General features: G+C 49.4%; 1 protein-coding gene across 1 annotated transcript in view; it reads left to right on the forward strand.

Moving 5' to 3' along the window:
* Positions 1-7,363: 7,363 nt before the first annotated feature.
* Positions 7,364-14,441, forward strand: part of Atp2b4 (ATPase plasma membrane Ca2+ transporting 4) — a 103,553-nt gene continuing 96,475 nt past the window's right edge. Inside the window, exon 1 of the mRNA XM_050147711.1 lies at positions 7,364-7,747. The gene's annotated coding sequence lies outside the window, so the exon portion shown is untranslated. The remainder of the gene's footprint in view (positions 7,748-14,441) is intronic.

A 14,441-nucleotide genomic window follows, 5' to 3' on the forward strand; every position in this document is an offset into this window, starting at 1 on the left:
GAATCCCAGGAAGTGGAAAAGGAGATTGATGCTTGTGGTAGAGTATAGATGGCCACCCACACGCACGAAAGGGCAAGCTGGAATCCAGGCCCCCTGTGGAGGACCCAGCAAGATGCCAGCGGTGAAGCAGCCTATCTGGAAGCTGCGTTGGCCGAGCTGCTGATGCTGCTCTTCGCTCATTTCTCATATGAACACAGCCAGAACTGCCCATCCTTAGAGGCTTTGTCTATACGCTGAGCCACTATTGTCTTACATGAGTACCGTTTTCCCTACTTGGGTCCCAAAGTCATCTTCATGTGGACGTTTTTTTGTCTATGGATGAAGAAGGCTTGGAGGATGCACTCTGGCTGAGTTCCCATCTAGTTGTGTAGCCTTTCTCCTGATGCTTGCCATCTTGGCTCAGGCCAAGCTCAGGAACTTATGCATGGTGTGTGTGCCTAGCATTTTCTGGACATCTAGCTGGTGCTCACTGATGTCCTCCCGCCTTTGAGGCCCAGCTGAGGTTAAGCTAGCATCTCGAGCAGTCTTCCAGTCCTGGACTCTTCCTCACAAAATCCCTTTGCTCTGACGATGTATGGAAAGAACACACACAGGACATGAGGTTAGTGCCCCCTGGCTAAACACCGTCTGTCCTGCCTTCAGCTTGTACCAGGTTCATTCTGCAGGAGGGTAGAAAGAAACGCGGTAGGCTGGGCATCCTGGTGAATACCTGGAATCCCATCACTCAAGAAGAAGAAGCAGGACGATTGCTGCTATTCATTCCGGGCTTGCCAGGGCCTCACAGTGAGAGCAAAAATAAAAGCAAGAAGAATTTCCAAGTTCAACGGGAGTACCACGCAGGTCTGAGGACGCTTCTCGGGAAATTCCAGTCTACTTTCTGTTTCCCCTGCACAAAGCTTTCTCAGAGTTTTTCAACTAGAGCCAAGTTTTAGACTTAACCAAAAGCTTGATCCTGACTTTACCTGTTTATAGCATCCCTGCAACTAGACCAGAAGCCTCTAGAAAGCAGGAACTCTAAGGTAGAAAGATCCTGATTGACCTCATTTTGCAATTCCAAAATCAGGCAACACTGAATTCTGTAAAGTAAAATAAATATCCCTCCAGTCTGTCCCGAGGAGGCCAGGTTTACAGACGAGAAAGGCTGATAAAAGTCAGAACAAACTGTAAGGGATTTCCCAGAGTTACCTTGCCTGCCAGTCAGAGAACAGAGACAAAACAACAGAAAAATAAATCATTAGTTACGCTGTTTGCGTAAGGATTTGTGATGGCTGGTCTTACGTCAACGTGGTACAAGCTAGAGTCATCTGAAAGGAGGGAGCCTAAATCGAGAAAATCCCTCCATAAGATCCGGCTGCAGGGTATTTTCTTAACTAGTGATTAATCACCCATTGTGGGTGTGGCTACCCCTCGACTGTTAGTCCTGGGTTCTCTAAGAAAGCAGAGGGAGAAAAATTGACAAAACCAGTAAGCAGCACTCCTCCATGGCCTCTGCATCAGCTCCTACCTCCAGGTTCCTGTCCTGTTTGAGTTCCTGTCCTGACTTCCCTCGGTGATGGGAGCATAAGTCAAATAAACCCTTTTCTTTCCAACATGCTCTTGGTCATGGTGTTTCGTCATAGCAATAGCAATTCCAGCTAGGACAAGATTAAAGCACTTAAAAATAACTCCATTATCATAGCATTGGCATGGCTTCTGTATTTTTGAGGGACGGTCTTATGTAGCCAGGCTAGCCTTAAATTCAGTGTATAACAAAGGATGATCTTGAACTCCTGATTCTCCTGCCTCCACCCCCGATGCCTGGTATGTGGCACGTATACCACACCCAGCCTCTCCCTTGATTGTCAATGACTGAGTTTTTGATCGTCACCCTGGTCTGTGGTGGCCCAATGCTGGAACTTAATCTAAAGCGGTTTTTTTTTTTTCCTATTGACAAATTTACTTTTCTTTTATTTCTTTTGCTAAGCTGTTTATGCATCTTCAGCAAAGGCGCTACACATAAACCCCTCTTCAGTGAATTTATAAAGCGGGTTTTTTTAACAGCTGTAACATTGCTCTATGGAAATGCCCAGCAGTTCACACTGTGCCTTGCAGGTCCACTTTTAGGTGAATGGGGGGAGACATTCGTCCTGCAGACAGCTCTCCCAGTCTGTAGGTCAGAGACACACGGATGCTTCTTGGGGCCTATTGTACACTAGACACAAACCATCTTTTCAATCATTACTCTCTTACTTCAGAACCTGTGTTCCTTGCCACCTTGACTGCCCTGCTTCATCTAGTCCCACCCCAAACAGTCAAGGTTTTCTTTATGCTTCCAAATATTAGTCTTCATCTAGTGGTGCGGGAGAATTGTCTATATTCTGTCAATCATGTTATAAATAAACGCTGATTGGCCAGGCAGGAAATATAGGTGAGAAAACCAGTCAAGAAGTAGAAATGATGTAATGAGAACAGGAGAATTCTGGGAAGGAGGAAGTTGATTCCTCCCACTCCTGCCCAGAACACCGAAGCAGCAGAATGTGATCTGCCCCACTGAAAAAAAGGTACTGAGCCACATAGCTAAAATAGATCAGAAAAATGGGTTAATCAAGATGTGAGAGTTAGCCAGTGAGAGGCTAGAGCTAATGGGCCAATCAGCTTATAATTTTATGGAGACCTATGTGTGATTTTTATTGGGGCCAAACAGTTGTGGGAACCGGGCAGGACAAAAACCCCAACAAGCAGCCTGGTCCCTGTCCATGTTACAATTTAGTATTCCCATCAAAGACAAACTATTCCCTGGAATTTCCACGCAAGTGTTTTCATGGAGAACCCAACACACAGCACACACTCGGTCAATCTATCTTAAAGAGCAACCATAGCGTTCTCTACTGCAACTGTGCAGGCCACGAACGCATCCTCCCTGGCCGTGTTGTCTCAGCAGATGCTGAAGCAGAAAGCACTCCTTGTGTGTGCTGCACTGGGCTGCAGGTAGTAACGATACCGAAGGAATAAAGGCGATGAACCTGTGTGTGGAAATGGAGGCGCCACCTCACGGGGTTTCCAGATTGTGTTTCTGTATTTGCACAAATGACTAAGCACGACGGTTTCACTTAGCTCCCCTTGGACAGCAAGTCGTGGAACTTAGCTGGAGGAACGGAAGGGTCTGACAGGGCTGGAGGAACCACCGACTCAGTAGGCTCCGAACTCTTTCTCTGTGTGCTGTTGGGTTTTGCTTTGTTTATTTTCGAGATGAGGTTTCCATGGTTCTGGCTGACTTTGAATTTCTCATGAAGTCTAGACTAACCTTGAACTCCAGATCCTCCTGCCTCTGAATGTTTTTTATGTGTGAGAGGGGGGAGTAGTTTTGGGTTTTGGACCCAGAGATCCACCTGCCTCTGCCTCCCCCGCCCCCAGGTGCTGGGATCAAAGGCCTGCACCGCTACCACCCAGTTCTGCCTCTGAGGTGGGCACTCACTCCAGCTTTCTTCTCTCCCGCTCTTTGCACGTAACCTTTTCTCTTCCTATTGGTGGACTTCTTCCACATGTCAGGGAGCAAGGCTCCTGACGCTTCCAGAGACTCGCTATGTTCACTGATGAATCAAGCCTTGTTCTCATTCTTTTGACCTTACATTCAAATATCTCAGGGAATAGAGCCAGCAAAACGGCTCAGGGGCTAAGGGCTCTTGTTGCCAAGCCTGACACCTGAATTCATTCTTGAGTCCTAAGTGATGGAGTGAGAAAACAGATTCTAATGAGTTGTCCTCTGACCTCCACACACACACACGGTGGCACACATGGGCCCACACACATACACACAAATAAATGTAATTTTAAAAACATTTTTAAAAACCTCAGGAAGGAATGTAATTGGCTAAGCATGGATGGTGAGGGGCGGGGACACTAATGAAATGACAGTTCTCACCTTGACATTGAGAAAAAAGAGCACCTTGAAGCAGACTTGATGGCTGGGAGATGACTCAGTGGTTCAGAGCGCTTACTGTGCAACCATGAGGTCCTGAGCTCCCATCCCAGCATCCATGTAACAATTCAGACGTGGTCTTGCATTGCCCGGCAACCCCAGTGCTGGGGTGATGGAGACTTGCCAGGTGCCAGCCTAGCCAAAAGATGTGAGTGCTAGGTTTAAGGGATCACCTGGCAGAAAATGAGTGGAGATACCAGACAACCTCCTTAGGCCTCTGCGTGTACACATAGGTATGCACCCCTGCATACCTGTGCACATGTAATTCTCCCTCACACATACAGACAGTGACACAAAGAAATAAACACGGAATTGAAGATAGATTTTCTTTTTAAGAAGAAGAACCCCGGATCTGGATGTAGGGAGGCTGGTTACCATAGATATAGAAATAGGAGTGATACAGCCTGCATTCAAGAGCTGCAGAGGAATGATGGGGGGTTCGGGGGGAACCCAAGACTGAGCTCTCAGGAGGCAGAGGAACAGCCTGTGAAGCACCCGGGGTGAGACCACATTCCCTTCAGCCGAGGATGAGAGCGGCCTGACTGTGAACACCCAGGGCAGCGCTCCACCCCTTGCCCCAGAGAGGCAACTCTACTTTCCCACATCTCGTGGTTATTTTTATGGTTAGATTTATTTTTACCCACTCTAGACCTCAAACCTGCAGCTGGAAGAAACAAGACACCGAAGCTTCTAGGTTTCTAGAAAACACAGGCTGCAGTGGCTGGGTCAGCTACAAAAGCCAGGCTGTGGCTTCCTCTAGAATCCACTGGAAAAGAAGGGGAAGGGGGAAAAGGGTGTGGGGGGGTCCTTTTCTCTCAGCCCACAAGCCCAGCCAAGAGAAAGCCCCGTTTCAAGAGAAGGACCTATAGCCCCTAAAGACACCAGCATCCCTGGCCGGCCAGCCTGGGGTGGGGACAGCAAAGCCTCTTTGCCTAGCAACAACCCTTCCACCGTGCCCGTAGCCTGTCTCCCTATAGCACAGAGAGCTCCAGGAGAGGATCTTGCTTTTCATGCACTGGCCAGCTTATGTCCAGGCATCATCCGTAGTGTCCCCAGGCCAGACAGCCAAAGTACACTTCTCCTTTTCTGGACCACACCTAGGTCTAAATGGTTATTCCCCCAAGACGAGTTTACCAAAGGGTTAGGCAATGCCTCCTCCACGACTGTTACTGCTGAAAGCTGAAAACATACTTTCACACATTTAAAGAGCCATTTCAGAGACTGGCCTCCTCATGATAAAGACACAACTGGCACTCACTTGGCCACGGCAACGTCAAACTGTTGCCACCCAGCGGAGTGCCTGACAAGCTATTAACGCTGAGGCTCTGTCTAGCTGACACCTCTCCTTTCCTTTCCCATGTCTTCCCCAACAACAAATGTGGGCTCCTGAGATTTGGGTAGGACTTACCACATCTAGTAAGGTACCCTCTGTCTTTTGGTGAAATGCCTAGGGATAGGAGAGAGATCAGAGGAGTTGGAGATGTGGGGACGTATGAGAACGATGCCACCTTTCGTGTCTTCTAAGTGCTCCAAGAGTGTAAGCAGAAATCCCGGCAAGAACTGCCTAGAACATCATCCTTGGTTTCTTTCATCAGAGGATGATTCTAAATTCTCCCCTTACCTCACAACTGGGTGGGCCTTGGGAAGAAAGGCAGCAGCATGGGCAGGAGCTGATTTGTTTCCGCATTAGACCGGAGGTAGATAATCTCTTCTATAAAGAGGAAACGCCTGGGTTCTGAGCTAAATAATCCCTTTACTTTCGCTTGGTTACCTTCTCCGTAGCTCAGAAATAGGATGCAGATGAGTTATTGAGAAATTGCAGAACATGTTAGGAGTGGACATGTATGCATATGATCCCGGCAATTAGACCGTAGAGATAGGAAGAGCAAGACCAGCCTCTGCTATGTTGCTTGAGGTCAGCCTGGAATACATGTCCCAAAACACAAAGCAAACAGAAAGGAATCGATGGGACTAGTGAAAAATTCAGGACCCAGTGATAGACTCAGTGGGTCTGCTTTGCAGCTCACAAGCCTCTGCATCCTGGGGCAGAGAGGGGCCAAGAAGCACAGATATGACCTGAGGTACGGAGTTAGTTCTGGGGTTTATGTGTTTGTTCTTCGGAGATGGGCTCTTGTTTATTGTGTCTCTCACTGTGTAGTCCAGGCTAGCTTCAAATGCCTAACAATCCTACTGCCTCAGCCTTCTGGTTGCTAGGATTACAGGTGTACTCCACCGTGCCTGGCTGGGTATGGGAGCATTTTTGAAGCTCTATTAATAGGCTGGGAAATGGTGACAGTCCCCTTCTTCACAGCATGCAGTAGACCTTAACTTGTGAGGTGAGGTTCGCCTGCCTTTCCTAAGCAGATAAACATGAGCGTGTATGCTGCCGGCTGAGGTAGGTGTGGGAACGTATCAGTCAATGAAGATATGTTGTATGAGCCAGCTGAGGGTGCGTGTTTGTACTTGAAAGCCATAAGGTTCCATGCAGAAGCTACGGGTAGCACTGTTGCACAATGCTGGTGGGTGTGTGGCACGGGGGAGTGATTAACAGTTTATAGGCTGTGTCTGAGTGTATATGCGTACAATCGAGAACGGCAATGTGTGACAGTATACCGACAGGCAGAAAAGCGCACAGCCTCTGGGACGGTCTGACTTGCCCTTGAGTCCTGACTCTGGTTAACCAGATGTATAACCTTGAGCAAATCACTCAATCTTTAGTTTCCTCAACCGTGAAACGAGGACAGGAATGAGTACCTTTTGAGACTGCCATGGGGGCTAGAAACGATACTGTAGATGCAAAGGTTTGGGTGTATAGCCTACACACAGGCAAGCGGCCAGTCTGTGCCCTGTGGACATGGCTTCGGTTGGGTACACAAGCAAGAGAGAGCAAGATGTGACCTGTGTCTAAAGGGTGAGGAGGCACCCTGAACAACTGCTTCGCCTTTGCCAGTGAACTCCCAGTTCAGATGGCGTCAGTAGATCAGGTGCCCACAACCTCCTGAGGTTTCTTGGTCTTGAGTCTAAATCAGTGTGAGATTGAGAGGCCTGGAGGAGCTACAGGAAGCAGAAAGGCTTGCAAACGCTGCCTTTATTTTCCCTCCACACGGCAACGGTTGAAGACCGCTGCCCACATCCACTCCCACCTCCACCCAGACCCACCCCTGCTCTGCTCTCTTTTCAACAAGTAAGAGTCAACGCTGGGGGAAAGCCAAGAGGACAGAGGATTCCCCATAGCCTTCCCCATTCCGCCTTAAAACTGAACAAGAAGCATCATCCCGCCGCGCCTTGCACTCGGGCCACCTTAAGAGCTGAGCAATGCTTTGGCCTCCCGCCAAGCCCCACCCCCGCCGGCTCGCACTCCGCCCCTTTCTCCTCCGGCTCGGCTGGGGGAGAGCTGGGGAGCCCCAGTCTGGCCGGAGTTGGCTGGAGCGGTTGCCATGACAAGCATTTTCTTAAGACAGCTCTGCTGTTGAGACCGTCCTAGGCTGGGGGTGGGGTGGGGGCACGAACTTCCTGGGGGACCATCCCTCCGAAGACGGCGAGTCAGACACCCGCCCAGCTCCCTGCACCCATTTTCTTCCAGGAAGGTCCTTCGCGTGGAAGGGCTGGGGAAGAAGACCCAGCCCACTCCCCCAGCTGTAGCGCAAAGGCCAGAGCGCAAAGCCAGCATCACTAGGTGGTTTGCCACACTGGGGAGAGCGGTGGGTGGTCACCCCACCCTACTCGGTTCATGGAAACGCGGAGGGAGAGTCCCGCTTGGAGACACCTGAATCTTTGCTAGAAAGAGAGGTAGGTTTGCAGAGAATGAATTGACTCTGGGATTTGCAAACTTTGTTTCTTTCTTTCCTCTCAATGGCTTCTCAAAGTACCCGAATTTCCTCGTGCTGGCAAATTGTGGGAGGGTGGGGTGGTGGAATAAGAGAGAGAGGTGGGGGGGGGGAGAAAATGGGAACGATTTCTTCAACGCGGTATGTCCTCGCTGGGTTCTGAAGAATCATATAATCAAACAAGTGATTCCTTTGCGTTTTCCTCTGGATCCCGGGACGGGTGGGGAAATGGAGGGACTGCCTTTTTCTCACCTAAATTAAGGTCTTGGAACAAGTATTTATTCCTGCCGACCCCCATCTGCTCCGGCTCTCCCCCCCCCCCTTGGCTTGGGAACCAGCCGCAGAATGGAAAACTGTTGCGGAAAAAAATATTTTCCGCGTCTGTTCCCTTTCTCGAAAGCCCCAAAGAGAGATGGGAAAAATAGAACCAAATAAATCTTCAGCGGGAAGGAAGGCCTTAGAGCCAAGGAGGGGGCACACTGGGGCACAAGGTGGAGGCAGACTAGGAGAAGTTGGAGGGTGAGAACCAGGAGTGCACAAATTAAATTTCTTTGGCTTTGCATAGAAACCTCAGCAGTTTCTCTCTGCGGCTTACAAAACATCCTCAGACTTTGACGTCTATAATTAGCTGTGGAAAAAGCTGGGAGTTCCCTCTCGCTGCTGTTGTTTGAGTGAGTGTGAGCGTCCAGAACCAACTGTATGAGTGTCTCTGAGGGCACCGCCCCGCACATCTCTGCTTCTATAGGAAAGGAAAGAGGGAACACATTGAAAAGTTTTCAGTTTCAAACCCGACTATGGGGCTGTTTGGCCTGAGCCTCTGGCATCTCCAGAGGGTCTCTGAACAGATCACTTAAGTGACAGACGCTTAGGCTGGGATTTCCCCCCCCCATTTTTTTTCCTCTCTCCCTGTTTTGGTAGTGGGGTCCGGCTGGCATCTTTCCCTGAGATGAGCCCAGCCTCAGACTCTGGTCCACCTCTAGAAGAAAGTGCCTGCTTGGTTGCTTCCAGCTGGGTAGGGGAGATGGGAGGAGAGGCCCAGCAAATCCTAGGAGCAGAGAGAGCATGCCCTGGCCAGAGGCATCTCCTTCCCGGGTACTGCTTCAGGACTCACAATCCCCTCCACACCTGATGCTGGCACGTGCTGGCCCCGTGGGAAGGTGAGGTGTCAGGTGAAGAAATCAGGGGCTGCTGTGATGCTGGGGGGGGGGCAAATTCCCATTCTGCAGGTTTTCTTCTCCTCCAGAGTTGGGGTGTCTGGCGAGGAGTCTTCAGATCCACCCCTTCCATGCTTTGACACCCCTACCCATCACATGAGCTCCCCCTGTACCTGGCTCTTCCCACTTAAGAGACCCTTGCTCTGGGTCCTCCTTATCTGGAAGGGAGGAGGTCAGGGTAATTCCAGGCTGGGGCCAGCATGGGAAGGGGTCTAGGGGAGAGGAGAATTTCAAGAGAGGACCCTATGATGTGGGCAGGCTAGCTAAGTTATCTTGGACACTCCGAGAAAAGCCTTGCTGAGACCCTGGGAAAGAAATAGAAGGAGAGTTTAAAAGGTAGCCAGGAAAGCCACCAGAGTAAGCTTCCTTTTGGAGGTGTTTGGTGACAGATCAGACTATACCCCTCGGCCACTCTACCCTACCTGTGGTCTGTTCCCGAAAAGCATTGATACCCTTCTGTAGGAAGAGGAGGAGGGACTCCTGGGGGCAGACACTGGTAGATCAGGACCGGGTGCTGCCTGAGGTGCTTAGCATGCACCAGGGGGCCGGCTCTAATGGCCTTGAGTCCCCGATCTTGGGCAGCTGGGGAGACTGCTTTCCAGCCAGCTGTGCCCCTACCTCTCCCAGCTGTTAGACTGGCTGGGCTGGGAATCCTGCAGCAGAATCTGGACACCCCCCCTCCCCTTCCCATCTAGCAGCCTCCGTGACCTGCCCTATTGTCAGCCTCTCGGCAGCCCGGCTCCACCCTCCCAGCTGGCTCTGCCTTAGTCTGAGTACTCCAAGGAGAAATGGCTTTGAGGGAGAAGAGGCTTCTAGCGTTCCAGCCCCTGCCAGTGCCTGGGTCCTTTACCCTTCCATTTTCCATCTCTGTGTCCCTGGATCCTTGGATCCAAGGTCAAGCTGAAGGGGCTTAGCTTGCCTCATCCCTCAGAGTCCCAGCTTCTGGCATCGTGCTGGGGCAAATAGAGGCGTTCTGTCGGTCAACACTTCAAAGAAGAGAGGGGCAATTTAGTTTTTAACAACATTTATTGGGGAACCACATCTGGAGGACAGAGGACAATGTGTTCTCTCTTTCCACCAAGTGGGTCCATGGGGACCAAACTCAGGTCGTCAGAGGCTTCAAGGCAGGAGTCCTTCCTTACCCACACAGATACATCTTGTCCCAGAGGGTGGAGTAGTAGCACCTGGGAATCAGTTGCTTGGGGAGGTGCAGGAAGGGGCCCCTAGTTGGCCCTCTGTTCTATAGCTTCTCCTTGATCTGGGAACCCTGCTCACCGCAAAAGGGTGGGAGGGAGTGGCTGAGCCAGATTTGTCACATTGCTATGGTCTTGGATGTCAGAAGAGAATCAAAATGAGGGTACTGTGTGAGGGGGGGGACAAACTAAAACAGTCAGAGTCTGCCCGAGGCATGGTGCTGGAAGTAAGATATGTGGGGGATGAAGGTCACCAGGCAGGAATATCAGGGAGCCTAGCACCCGCTCTCACTTTCTGTAAGATCTAGAGAAGAAGGGGAAGAGGGACTTCTCTGCCAGAATTGCCGCAGCCACAACCTAACCTGAGACTATTGAGCTGACTTCTCTCAGTATCCATGGCCCTTTGCTCTTTATCCAGTGCTTTGGGCCTCTGGGCCAACCCCCACATTAAGGTCCACCAAACTTCTGAAGGAGATGAGAAATATGTTTACTTGGGATGCCTTGGAGCCTAAGAAGCCTGTTTGATGTTTGAGGTAAACGCCCCGCCCTGAGCTTGCCCTTTCTTGGAGGGTTATCTGTCAGACCATCTGTGTTCCTTCCCTACACGGGACTCCTGAGATAGGCTGCCCACCCAGACCACTGCCTGCTTCTACGGGGGCTTTGATTCCTTCCATCTCTATTGCCAGGAGGGAGGAAGGGGTGGGGAAGATAGGGTAGGGTGGGCACCCTCCAGATACAATATAACTGGGCTGAAAGCGCTTCTCCTCTGTTTTTCTCTCTCTGGAAAATAGATAATATACTCATTGTTTTAAATTGACACAGAGTGTGTATTTATAGATGCCATGTTTTGATATATGTACATACTATATAATGTTCAATTGAAATCTCAGACACTTGTCATTTCCTTGTGGTTAAAAAAAATTCAGCGGTGCTTTCTTGTAGATTGTTTGGAGAGGAACAGCACACTGTCATTCCAGTCATATCAGAGAGCAACAGAACTTATTCCTCCTCTCCAGCTCCAGCTAGGTGGTGTCCATCATCCTGTCTCCATCCCTCCTCCCCAACCTGACAACCACCACTCCTCTCTCAGCTCTGTCAAATCCGCTCGTTCAGATTCCACATGAGGTCATCTGCTCTTTGTCTTGCCGAGCCTGGCTAGTCTCGCTTAGCACAGTGTCCTCCATCTCCTTCTATGTTGTTGCAAATGACAGGTTACCCTTCTTCGCATGACTGATGTCACATGTTCTTTCCCAGCCCGTCAGCTGACGGAGACTTTGGTTGTTTTGATTTCCTTGCTATTTTGAATAGTGGTGCTGCCATAGACAGCAGGCAGATGTCCCTTTGAACTTATTTCCACTCCCTGTTTACCCAGCCGTGGCATTGCTGGGTCATATGGCGGTTCTGTTTTCAGTTCTGTTTGTCTGTGTGGTGCTGGGAATCTAACCTGGAACCTCTCGTAAGCCAGGCAAGTGCTCAGCCACTGGACACCCCGGCTCTATCTGTTACTGTTTTGGTGAACCTGCATAGTGTTTTCCATAATGGTTGTATCATTTCCCCTTTTCTGTAGGTCATAGATGTGAGTGTACCCTGGGCCAAGCGCTGTGGAGTGTTTTATACTCTGCTTCCTCTCCCAGCATCCCTCTGTCTCCTCTTCCCCTAGGATAAACCACTCTTATCCACTGACTTATTGTCTTTGCGTGTGTTCAACAGAACATGACAAGGACTCTCTTCTTCCTCCTCCATAAGTGACTTCAGCCCACATAGTAAACTTGTGGAAGAGAGAAACCAGGAAGGAACTAGTTAGAGTCAGATCTGAGGACTTCTGGTCCGAGACGTACGTACTGGTCAGTATAGAGTGGGAGAAAAGTGGATGAGGACCTAGGCACCAATGATTTGGGTACCTGCCTCTCTGTCATGGTGTCAGCAAGGCCACCTTCTTCCTGCCTTCCTGCCAGTCATCACTTAGGGTGGGCACTAGCATTGAGATGGTATGCTTACTGCAAAACATGTCCAGGACTCTGCCTGGGCTTGAAGAAATTCAGCTCAGGGCGCTACAATGAGGTCTGGCTCATTTGTAGAATCAGTGTCAGGAGGGCAAAGTAATACAGCCTCTAGAGGGAGGATGCTTGCTGTGTCTGACAGACCACATATGCGATTACACAGCAGCCCAAGTCATCATCTCAAGGATGCAGACCCACAAATGAAGACACGTGTGTGCGTAAGGCGAGTCGGGTGTATTTGTAATAGAAACCATTGCAAACTGTCCTGTTGCCCGTTCTTTTTTTTTTTTTAACTGTATTCTTTTTTATTATTAAATGAATTAATTTTTGAATGATCTTTTCTCATTTTACATACCTATCACATTCAAGCCCTAAGGATAAATCCTGGTCCCACTGCCAGTGGCCTCAAAGACTGCCCCAACCACATATCTGCCACCCACATTCAGAGGGCCTAGTTCGGTCCTATGCAGGTTCCCCCACTGTCAGTCCAGAGTGAGTTCCCACTAGCTCAGATCATCTGTTTCTGTGGGTGTCCCCATCATGGTCTTGACCTTTATGCTCATATTATCGCTCCTCTGTCTCTTTGTCTGGTCTCCGGAAGCTTGACCCAGTGTTAGCTGTGGATCTCTGCATCTGCTTCCGTCAGCAGCTAAATCAAAGTTTATGGTGACAATTAAGGTGGCCATCAATCTGATTACAGGGGAAGGCCAGTTCAGGCACCCTCTTCACCATCGCTTAGGGTCTTAGCTGAGGTCATCCTTGTGGATTCCTGGGAATTGCCCTGGAGCCCTACTGCCCATTCTTAAGAGCATAACTAAAGCTGGGTGTGATGGTGCACATCTGGAGTCCCAGAACTTGTGAGGCTGAGGCAGGAGAAGTGCTGTGAGTTAGAGTCCAGCCTGTAGTGCACAGAAAAACCTTGTCTCCAAAAAGAGAAAGATGTGTGTGCACGCGCATGTTCATGTGTGTCTGTGCTCACACACACATGAGCACAAGTGTCCATACGCACATATGTGCATACACATGCCAATAATACATTCAAAATAAGAAAATGGTTTCCTATAGAAAGCAGACGAGGGGACAAGAAGTGAGACTGTTCGGTTTTCCCTTTTCAGACTGTTTTGATTAAAATACTTACATATTTCAACAATTAAATTAGGTCCAAAACAAAAGTAAATCTAACGAAAACAGAAACACTGACTAATCGAGTAACAATTTCATTACAAGGAATTAAGTAAAAAGTCTAAGGCCTCTTTTTTATTTTGAGACAAGTTTAGACTGGTCTTAAACTTGCAGTAATCCTTCTGCCTCATCCTCAGGAGTGTTCCAGTTGTAGGTACGTGCCACTACATCTGGCTAATTCAAATATGTTTCCGTGTCAACGCTCTGACTCTATAGTCTTGGTAGAAGATATAGTCTAAGCACTGAGAGAAACTTGGGACTGTCCTTCAGAGGTATGCTATGATTCATGATATTGGTGTCCTGAGTAGAAAACCGTTCCATTTGTTATAGGGCAGATGGGATGCGTATCTGTGCTTGGAACTCAGATGTCTGAGAGTCAGGGTCTGTGTATGGAGAGAAACAGAGAAGAGCATGGATGGACACGGGGGTAGCACGGGATCCTTTGCATCTTTGTTTTGTTGGTCCGCCCACCAAAAGCATCCAGAAGCAAAGCTACATCCAGTGCCGGATTTTTATTTGCTCATCTTGATTGCATGCATGAGTGTGCACAAGATGCATGTGGAGAGGGTACATGCGTAAGGGGGTGGTGAGAAAGCAACTTTGTGCAGCTCAGAGATAGGATTCAGCTTTCCAGTCTTGCACAGCAAGCGCCCTTACCTGCTGAGCCATCTCGGCAGCCCCTAGATTTTTATTTCTAAGTACCACATCCGCTATTAGAAGCCAGAGTCACTTGGCTGTTATAGGGTCTGAGTCTGGCCAAGGACAGTGAACTGTGTTGTGCCAGGAAGCTGGAGCATGTGCATGTCAAAGAGCACAGGAGCCTGTGTACAGGGACTTCACAATGGATGGGAGACACTAAGAAACAAAGAGAAGCCCTGGGCGGTGGTGGCGAACGCCTTTAATCCCAGCATTCAGGAGGCAGAGGCAGGCGGATCTCTGTGAGTTTGAGGCCAACCTGGTCTACAGAATGAGTTTTAGGACATGTTCCAAAGATACACAGAGAAACTCTGTCTTGAAAAATTGAGAGAGAGAGAGAGAGAGAGAGAGAGAGAGAGAGAGAGAGAGAG

The sequence above is a fragment of the Alexandromys fortis genome, unplaced genomic scaffold, assembly GCF_014885135.2.
Source record: "Alexandromys fortis isolate MF-2015 unplaced genomic scaffold, M_Fortis_MF-2015_v1.1 scaffold_58, whole genome shotgun sequence".
Lineage (NCBI taxonomy): Eukaryota > Metazoa > Chordata > Mammalia > Rodentia > Cricetidae > Alexandromys > Alexandromys fortis.